Source organism: Corvus kubaryi, unplaced genomic scaffold (genome assembly GCF_017639235.1).
Source record: "Corvus kubaryi isolate FWS band 111438036 unplaced genomic scaffold, C.kubaryi_AGA036_p1.0 137, whole genome shotgun sequence".
NCBI classification, from domain to species: domain Eukaryota; kingdom Metazoa; phylum Chordata; class Aves; order Passeriformes; family Corvidae; genus Corvus; species Corvus kubaryi.
In genome coordinates this window covers 5,360,461-5,371,737 of record NW_024580671.1, presented here as the reverse complement: position 1 = coordinate 5,371,737, position 11,277 = coordinate 5,360,461, and positions in this window count along the sequence as shown.

The window sequence follows — 11,277 nt, the reverse complement described above, 5'->3', positions numbered from 1 at the left end:
AAGAAAAAGCAGCTTGTGGATGTGAAATTTAACAAAATCATAAAGCATTGATGGAACGGTAAATATAAGGGTTCTGTAGCAGGTAAACCGCAACTGTAACCAGCAGGGGTGTAAGATGTACTTTATAAGGCACATTCACAATTATTACTGCCTAATTTGCCTTCACTCAACTGGTTGAAGGCATTTTTATAACACAGCAGAATTTGTTCCCTTCCATCCCAGACTGCTGTAGAACTGAGAAGCAATATTTATATAACTTCCGGAGCTGTGACAACAATTCACTAATTTGATATAGATTGGCTTTCAAACAAGGTGACTCAACCACTTCTCAGCCTCTCCACATGTGCCCTGCAGAACCTTCTTCCCCAGATCCTCTCTTCAGAGCTTTGGTGAAACAGCCAAGCAGGACTTTCAGAAATCTTGCTTTGCTTTATGCTGCAAAGTATTTCAGATCAATTATTAGATCACTTAGCAACGGTATAATAATAAGCAGGGAACATGCTTAGAGTTGGCATCAAACAACATATGTTGCATGAGGCCAAAGATCTGAAAAAGTCTACAGATAACAGGACTGTTAGCTTTCTCGGTTTCTTCCTGGAGAGTTCAGGATGCGCTTTTCATCCAACCCTGTTTTCCCGTGCTGTCCTCTAGCCTCTTGGAACATTCTCTTACTCCTGATGCATATTGCAACAGCTTTTCAAGGGGAATGTGAAGCTACACGCAAGACCTCCTACTCCTGTAGAGTGTAAGAAGAATTAAAAAAAGAAGGCCTGTGAAACCTCCATTGCTTCGAAGAGAGAAAAGGAAATCTCAGTGAGGAAACCTTTTGCAGGCAAGTTTAAAATGCATAGTTTCATCTACTTCCAGCAAACTTGTTCTTGTGTATCTCAGTTATTCACTGCAAAGTAGGTTTAATTGGACATAGGGTAACACTTTCCTGTCTCAGAGAGAGGAAAACACGAAGTTATATCCACACTTAAGCCATATGCAAAGGTATTTTTTCTCAAAGGTTGATACAAGAGGAAATAATTCCTACAGTTTCAGAATTACACATTTGTGCAGTTGTGAATCATTCCTGCATTTAACACTTGACAGCATGTAAAGTGGATGGACTGTTTTTTTGCTCATATTCACTACATATCTGCTTCCCCCTGACAATACAATTTTGGCTTAATAATAAATCCCTGCTGCAAATCATCTTAAGAATCCTTGTCCCATAATTCACCCAATGCTTTTTGACCTTGTTAACTACAGATTTTAGAGCAGGAGATTGAAATAAATGTCAGTCTTGCTGATGTGGCCTTATTGTTTTTTCCCAAGAAGACAGCTTAATATGCTTAGACCACTAGAAGTGGCAATGCTGCATGAATTTCAAGAGCCATAATTAATTTATTTTATTAATGAAAGTAAAACAGAGTGTGCCAATAACTTTTGTCCTGTATGCTAATGAAGCTCGAAGATCTGTAATGAAACACTGTTAAATACAAAAGGAGGAACCAGAAGAAATGCATGTTACTAGTAATTTGGTGTCCATTAGATTGTCACTGCTGAGCTTGATCTTAAAAAACCCCAGTGTGCTGACCTGGCAACAATGAAGGGAAGTATGCTTTTTACTTCATTGCTTTAAAACTTTAAAAAATGCATTTTGTACCTAGATGAGTTACTTCATCAAAGTCCTGCTTTTCTCCTGCTGAAGTAAATAGGCAAATTGCTATTATCAAAAGGAACCAGAAGGTGCCGTAGCAAAAGCTTTTTAGCAATTGGACTTGAATGACGATAGGTAAGGAGCCAAATATGAACTCAGACATTTTTATTCTTTTCTGTATGCATTAACAGAAGAAAATACTATAGGGGAAAATATTTTTCTTATTTATCCATCCTTCTTTTGTAATGGAAATAGAGGATATGAGGAGAAATGTTGGGATCTTGGAAGGTCTATAAGTAGGTGGTGCCTTCAGTACTGAAATGTCCTACAAAAATCATCAACTACACTGGAGACCACACTTGAAAAACAGTTACAACCACAAAAGAATGCTGTGTAAGATTTTGCTGATCAGAAATGAGATAAGGTTGGAAACACTTGGGACACTCGTAGAAGGATAGTACTTAAAAAAAAAAAATTAAAAACCAGCTATATAATCCCAGTACAAGCCTGCTGATGCTGATGCTGATGTTGACGGCATCAGAAACCTCTACAAAAAACCCTAAGGTTGTCACTGAATTTTATGGTGTGTAAGACTATGGATAAATATTCTTATTTTTAGGAGACTGTAGGTGGTTTCGATACAGAGTGAATGCTGGAGACAGAACACATGAAGCAAAGAAAGGAAGAAGTCCTCCCCTTTGTGCTGTAGGAGATCAGGGCTACCAAGGACACTCTTTGGTCTTGTCACATTCATACCAATTTCTGGACATGATGCTGACCTGAGCATCTGAGATTTCAGTGGTTCTTCAGAAGGATTTAAGAGATTGTAAATTAGTTAATACCTGCCAAGGTATCTTGCTCCTTTTTGGAAGCAATTTCATGTGATTCTAAGCTGTCATTTGTTGAGTGAAAGTGATTCATGATGTATTGAAATGGAATTTTAAAATAAAATCTTTCTGAATTTAATGTTCGTGAGAGCAAATAGCATAAGCGAGGCATGATGCAAACAGAAGTAAAACAGAGCAAACTGTCCCAGTAAGTTCTGGTTATCCTCCTTGTCCTTAAAAAGAAAATTCTGTAGCATTAGCCTGAAGTTTCTCATGAATAAATCCAGACTATCTGCATTTGCTCAGGCTACAGGAGAAAAGGGGTTGTATTCAGTCTTTATGTTCGGTCTCTCTAATCAGCTTAAACCTGTTTTTTCCTGTTCGATTTGCGTCAGTGAATTCAGAGGCACTGAGTTAACAGAATTGATTTTAAAATAGATTTCAATTATACCATGTAATTTATGACTTTAGAAAAGGCATACTTGGCTCAACATGTAAAGGCAGACACGGTAAGCGCATTGACACACAGCTTTTTTTCAAGCTATATGACGGGCATGTTGAACATCTAACCTGAAGGTGTGAACATTCCCTCTACTTTTCTGGCAGTAATTTTCCAGAGATAGAGCTGGAGCGGCACTATTTGATCCTGTGTAATTCTTGAAGTTCATTTTACCCTCCCTAGTGGTTTTGGGTAGGCCTGTGATGCTTGAACAGACTCTCCTCACATGCCATAGAGAATTATTATTCTGTATTCTAGGTCCTGTATAAGAGCAGGCATGTTCTGTGTCTGATTTAGGCAGTATTGCTTCGGTAGTCACAAGAAAATAAAGGATCATGATGGTGGTTCATAATTTTGAATTTTTATCTTGAGGTTTAAAATGCAGCTTTATTTATTTGGAATTATACAGAGTTTATATGGGGCTCTTTGCAGCTACACTTAGCATGGAAAAACACAACTTTTCTCCTGTGTGAAATAAATGGTTGACAACATGTAATTTTCTTCTTTGCAGTCCTCACTACAATTTTCTTCCTTTTAAGCAATAGGTATTCTGACAAAATCTTCTCTATTAGTCTTGTCACTGTGTCACTACTTGCATGTAACTGTTGTATGGCTAAACACCCTAATCATTTCCAGAGGTACAGTTCACAAGCTGTTTTTTACATTAGGTAAATATTTCCCAAGAAAACTTTATGGGAATAATTCACTGAAGCACTTCAGTTTTGGTAATCAAAAAGAATATTTCTGCTGAAAATGTACTCAGTGTTTAATTCAAACATTACTACACACACTCCTTTTGGCAGATGAATCTTCTTTTCTAATTAACAGTGCTAGTAAGAATATATACAGTTATAGGATATATATATATATCCACAAGTATTATTTCTATTATACTGCCAAAATATGACCTCCTTCTAAGGGATAACAATGGTTTCAGGTCTGGCTACTTCAGTTCCAAAGCTGAAAGAAGTTGTACTGTCCAAAGCTGTACTGTCAGCAGCTTCGGCCAAGGACAGTCAGTCATGGAGACAGCACAGGGGAACAACGCAGGGAGACAGGGGCGGCGAGAATGGGTTACGGCTAACCATGGGAGCTTTACGGGAGATCAGGTGATGCTAGGAAAGGATGTGCTGACTTTAGCTTGGGACATAGCTGGACCCCTAGTCCTTTATTCCCTACTTCATGCAACCACACATTTCACCTTTAAAAATAAACACAACCTTTCTGCTCACTTAAAATCTCCAGAGACTTTGACTTCCTCACCATCTTTGTCTGTACCTCTGCCCACACCCTCTGTGTGTCTGTGATGCTTTCAGTCAGCAAACTGCAACTACTGCTGGTTTTCAGAAGTATCCCACTGGTATTGTTTCTCCTGGTCCCAGCAGCCAAATTGGGAGGCAGCAGGTTCAAATTTTAGCAGGGTTCACAGAGGAGAATTACACTCTTTTGCACATTATGTTGAATTAGGCAGGGGGGATTTGTTGCTATGGTGTTTTTCCATCATACTTTCTTATCTTTGGTCCCTTCCTCTCTTCTTGTCTTCCTTTTTTTTCTTAGCAGTTTATGCTTCCCTGTTTTTATCAAACCACTTGATATCATTTAATGACACCTGTCATTCCTAATAGGCTTCTATACAGGATCATATCTTCATGATGTAAAAGTGGAACACAGCAGTGGCCAATAAAAATACCGTAGATGACTCATGTTAGTATTCCTTTGTTGTCAAAAGAAGCAGGCAAGCACTATTGCTTCTTTCAGGATAGGGTCTTCAGCCTAAAGAAAATGAATTGACAGAAGGAAACTGGGCTGACTTTTTCTTGCTTAGTCATAGGCTGTCTTGCTTTCAGTATGCCTGCAATTACAAAACAGCCGTACAATTTGGAAGGGTGCACAACAAATGATTCTCTAAACAGAAAAGGAGCCCATTAAGTTTAAAAACATGTCGCAATACTTTAAATATTCAAGAATAATGTCAAGTAAATTCCCCACGTTGTTTACTAATTTTAAAAATCATTATATGGATAGTTACTAATTATGCCCTTTGAAAAATGAAAGCTTTTTTTTGTCTTCTTGAAATTTCAATGGCACCTGAAACAGGAATCTATATGATTGAAGTGCATTGCAGATAAATTTCCTCCCTGGACTTCTGTTCTAGCCTTGGTATGGAAGGCTATGAAAATATTGAATTTCATGCTTCTGCTACATGACTATTAGCTAACTTTGGCAACTCCATAATTATCAGTGGGAGACGTTAATTTAGAGCCTTGCAGGCATTTCCCAGAGCATTAAAGGTTCTTTTAAAAATACAGCTGGGACTTCATTGTATGGAGAGCGTATCTTCCAGACTGCACACCACCAAAGGTTTTCTCTTAAAAGTCCACATCTAATTAAAGAGTTGTAGGTTATAGGAGAAATACACACGGGCACTGTTGCTTTTCATGAAAAAACAGAACACATCATAAGGGTCACATTTGGGGGCAGGGAGGGGGAGACACTTCTAGCCTTGAATGCAATAAGGAAAGAAAATGTTCTACATGGTGTTTACTTACATGAACTGTGAAAAGAAATAGAGGTGAAACTGGAAATTGCTAAACGCAAAACCAGCCAATAGCAAGATAATGACACAACACAGTGAAGAAAGATTGATTTTTTTGTCCCTCTGTCACGCTGAGGCTTAAGTTTGCTAACATAGCGATTAGACAACAGGTGGAATCTAACAAGTATGATTCACAAGAAAGCAGTGTTTAGATAGAAAAACAGTATATAATTTAGATTATGGTGTAAACATCCAGTCTTTCTGCATGAATCCACCTGTGGATTAAGCTACAACTGAAATTATGATTGCAAATACAGAACTCTGTCAAATCCATAATCAGACCCTTATAAAACACAGAAAACCTTCTCCCTTCTAATATCCCAGTTTGAAAATGTTACGAACTATAGCAAATTGAGAACAGAGGTGGTAGTCCTCCAAGACCAATTATAGTTCCCACTTCAGCAGTTTTGCTGGAACAGTTTGGATGCAAACTTCTTCATGTAACTCAAGTCTGCCTCACATCATGAGGTATCTTTGACTGCTAATAGTTCTCTCACTGAAAAATGTGTCAGGGCATTTCTGGTTAGAGATCACCAAGAGGGAAGTTTATGATCAGTAGCCAGGCATTTTGAGACTAATGATTTGTTGTTTTCAATGAGGTTGCATTTGCTAGATAGATTATGAGATGAAACTACAGCTGTGCCTGTCTCTTCTATAGCAACCAACAGAGAGCTCCCCACCTTCCCCAAAATACTCCACTCCTCTCAAGCTGATCACACACTCACAAGAGGCAAAATTCAGTATAATACCAGGAAGCTGGATCTGGTAGGCAGGGGTGTGGATGCAATGTCAGTGTGGAGATGGCAACCTCTTGCTTTGGTTCATTTGTCACTGGAATAAAATTTGCCAAATAATCAAAAAATTGCCAAATAATCAAACAAACCTTTGCAAAGAAACATTAAGGAACATAATTGTTGATTAAACTTTCTTCTTGGTGTAAAATTCATCCTGAGGAAACCTAAGCCACAAAGTGGCTGTGATTATCTTTTTGTGTTGTCCTAGGACTGAATTAAAATAAGACTTGGAACACAAAGCATTCCTGAAGCTTCATTTGGAAGAAATTGCCTCTTATTCATGATTCACAGGCGAGCTAGTATTTCTTTTTTAGGCTGTGTAATACATGCAAGTGAGAGCTTAGAAAAAACAGTAATAAGGCATTTTCTTCTGACAAACCCTGGAAGTTTATAAGTAGGGATCATACAAGGACTCTGCAAATTTTAATCCAGTTTGCATCCTATAAAAATAGCAGTACTTCATCTCTTATGAAGCTGTACTGTTTTATATTGCTGGTATAGACTGAGTTGTTGAGGAGAGTGTTTAAGGAGAATCATTTAGTGCATCTGTAAAGAGAAATGTGTTTTCTGCGAACTGAGAACATGAACAACTTCAAGACAGAATAATACAGCCAGAAAAGGCCAAAACCCCAGAGCGATTAGACAATTACGAATATTCTCTCCCAAAAGAGACTGCAAAAAGCAGCAGCATCTTTACATATAATTATTCTTACATTATTGTGGCATTTACTATCAAAGGAGCTATTTTTTCTTAAAAACTGTGAAGAGAAATTACTTTGTCTGACACTGAAAAGACATTCAGTTGAAAGTATTGTCTACCTCATAATTTTTAAGATAGGAGAAAATTGTGTAACTAAATACTAAAATTGTGAGAAAATTTAACTGTGACAGTGCAGGTGCTGAAGGATGAATATTAAAGGATGTTATGTTTACAAATTAATGAAAAATAAATGTTTATTGATGATGATGCCCAGCTCATATACCAAACATGCAGCAAAGAATGCTTTAGAGAACATGCTATATAATATCTTTGTTACATGATATTCAAAATTATAAAGCCTCTTCAACATTTTTTTTTTATCAGCTCAGAGAGATCTCAGGAGGCAGGTACCTCCTTGAATATATGGAGGTCTTGAGTCCTCAGGAGAGGGTTGTCTGTCCAGCTGGCACCTGGAAAGGTCTTTCTGCAATTAGACTTTTAGAACTAGAATGTGCATGTTCATGTGCAACTGCTTGTTCTCCAAGGGTGACACAAACCAGAAAAGAACCAGTGATTATTGCATGCTTTCACAATCTGCTTATTACATCCTTGGTCACTAGCATTTATGATGTCATGAATCTGGGAGACAACAAATTAATGGCAAAGTAATGAGCTAACGAGAACTTCTAGCCAAAGAAGCACTGTGATAAAGCAGTCCAGTCAGGGGAAGGCCACCAAGATGGTCAGGGGGCCGGAGTACATGGTGTACAAGGAGAGGCTTAGAGAGCTGGGTCTGCTTGCCCAGAGAAGGGGGCCATGGAAGGACATTATGACTGCATACAACTAGTTAATGGGAGGGTGTAGATAAAGCAGAGACAGACTTTGGGAGCTACATGATGAAAGGGAAAGAAGGAGTGAATGAAAATTCCATCAAGTAAAACTGTGGTTAGACATAAAGAAAAAGCTTTTCACAGTAGGAGCAGTCAAATACTGAGAGACACTCCCCAGAGGGACTACAGAGTCTGTATCCTTGGAGATGTTCAAACTCAGCTGGGACAAGGGCCAGATTAACCCAATGAGTGGGACACTGAACAAAACAGCCTCTAAAGTCCTTTTCACCCTAAACTATTTTATAGTCGTATTACTGCATAAATTAACTCAGGGGTTGAAACTATGACATGAGATGTAAATATTTTTTTTAAAGAATGTTGTATGCATATGTATACATGGTTCATAACTGTATAATGTTTGAACTTAAAACCTTAACTTAAAATTCTAAAGCTTGCTGACAGTGACATATTCATGGCTCTTTCAAATTTGCTGAAAAATCCCTCTTTCCTTGTGGAAACACACTTGAACATACCACAAAAATTTGTTAAACTCTGAATAATTTCTAGCCAGGTAACTAACTGCAATTAATTTCAGTGATACAAACAGAAAAATTTTGTGAACAGAGGTAGATAACCAAAGATGAATTGAATTGTATTGAAACTGATAATTAGTTTCCAACAAAAAAAAACCCTGAAGCTTTTCACAACTGAATTACAGTAGAAACAGAGAGATAAGAGAAAGCCACATAATAAGCTAATTGAAATGATACTTTGTCTAAAATTTCTCTTAAACTAAAACATTCCTTCACTCTTCTCATGCAACTTATCTGTGACTACCAAAAATCAGTCACTCAGGTTCGACATGACTGTGGTACTCCTCTACCAAAGCTGTTTAATACATGACAGTACCTCTTAACTCTGAGTAATAAACGTTCCTGCCAGGAAATCTAGTCTAAAAGCAAAATAACACCACCAAATGTCAGTGGTTAGTGGTAGTCTCCTCTCCTCGGTAATGCAGTTCAGATCTGAAGCAGCTCAAAATTAATTCCTTCTGCCTGCACAAGGACTGGAAATGAATCAATTTAGTTTAGGAACATCAAAATATTTTATTTCACTTTTAAGTATTTTTTAGTCTTTTTCAAGTTATTGGGTATTCAGTCTTGGTTTAAGATACATCCAAAAACTACACACAATAAAACTCAGGATTTTAGGTGTTAACAGAGGCAGTTCACTTACAATCAGCAGTCAGTTAAACAAACATTTATCTTGGACAAGAAAGATTACAAATTAGCATCCCAGTTCTGTACAAGGGATCTCCTACACTGAAACGGTGTTAATAGAGTGCAGGACGACTGTTTCCCTCCTAGCCTCAAACATCTATCCCCAAATAAAGATATTTTTGAGGGTTTTTTTTCCGTAACTGCCATCTGAAAAAAAAATTAGCAACATAAAAATGAGTCAATTTCTATAGAAGTGGTCTTGTTATTATTTAATCAGGCCAGCATCTGAGTGATTCATGAACAGCAGGCTGTAATTCAAGAAGTAGTTCACACATTTGAGTTGAGAAAATTTAAAGGGGAGAGAAAGGAGAAGAAAGAAACCCCTTCCCCACAGGATTCAAAAAACACTCTGTCCATGATAAATACTACCTAATTTACTTTAAAGCAGTTAACATCTACTCAGTTCCTTAGATTATTCGGTGTTCACTTACAGGAATAGTTGGGCACCAGCGATGCATTATGCTAGGCACCGTATAAATCCATAGCAAAAGGAGAGGTAACCAGCAGCTTAGAGAAACTACTGCACAAAGCAGTTGTGAAAGGAGTTAATTAACATCTGGGAGTATTGTAAACCAGCCAAAAATTTTCTTCCACAAAGTAAAATGCTCTGGAAAAAAGCTGCCTCATGCAGGAACCTTTATATTCATCCCAAAGATGCTTATTTTTGTCAAACTTAAGTTCCTGACCCCAAGGTCAGGAAAAGTGCCCTTTGTTTCTTTCTTCACAAGGTGTCTGTCAGCTTGTGTAGGTAGGTATGCACTACACATATGCACACACAGAGAAACATATGCTCATGTGTGCATTATGGGCATTTCCAGGTTCACCTTAAAAGTACCTTGTAGTTACAATACTAAGAAAAAGACTATTATTCTAACGGTCCCACGGGGAGATTTTAGTAACACTATGAAGCAGCTGTAATTAGCTGGAGCTTAAAATAAGCAAATGGAGGAAGAAAATTTGCACTGCAGTTTAGTTTGATGTGCAGAATGAGCCCAGACAGCCACAGCATCCTGATTTGTAGAAGAGTGATACTGATTTTCCAGGGAACAAAAATACTCTGTCCAACTTTCTTCACTGCCTTTTAGTTCCTATTCTCCCACCAGTCAAGTTAAATTGAAAAAGACTATGGTGGAAGAGGGTAGGTGGAGAGAATACTGCTGGAGCAAATGGTGCAGCTCAAATTCTCATTCTATCCCCATCTTTTGACTGGAGATATACGTGGCTTTTCAAAATAAAAAGTCATCTTTCTAGAACGCCTGATTGCTTTGCTCTTAAGTCACATAACTTTTTTTCTGCCTGCTTTCATCTATCTTTCTTTTATCAAATATAAATGTGATTCCATCTTTTTATCTGGCACAGAGAGCTCCTACTAATACTTCATCAAGATAAAAAATACTATAAAAGCCCAAACACATTTTCCATATTATTGTTGTAACCTCAGTAACAGCTAAAGTACAATTTTGTTAGACAGAATATCAAGAAAAATGAGATTTTTCTTTCAGATCATTCTATCACTATTCTCGCTGCAGGGTCATTGGAAACTTGGGAACATATGTGTTTTGCTGAATAAGGACAATAATGGTGCTGCTAGTACTGATGTGATTCTAAAAGGTGGTGTGGCTAGTGAACGAAGAATTGATAGGATAAAAGAGGCTGTGTAACAGAGACTTTATGTAAAATGAAAAATAAATACCATGTGGAAAATCACTGGGTTTCCACCCATTTCACTTTCTGCCTTCTGTAAGACAAAATCATGTTGACAAATGACAGAAGTTGGCAAAAGCTCACTGTATACTTGCAGTTTCATAGAAAACAGAGGTGATGCAATGTCTTGGTAAAATCATTGTGTTGCCTTACTGACCATCACTATATGTAAGTGCATTAGCTAATAATGATTACCAGCACACTCCAGGGTATCTGATAATTTGTCTGGAAACGGGTCACTGTACATACCACTGAGACCTGGTTTTGATGTTTTCAGGCTACCTGCACAGTGAGAGAGTTTCAGCTGACTGTTTCAGGTGACGTACAAATTCAGCTGCTCATCAAAAAAGTAAAAAAGGCTCTTCCTCATGTCTCCAAGGCCCTGTAGCTAGCCATCAACTG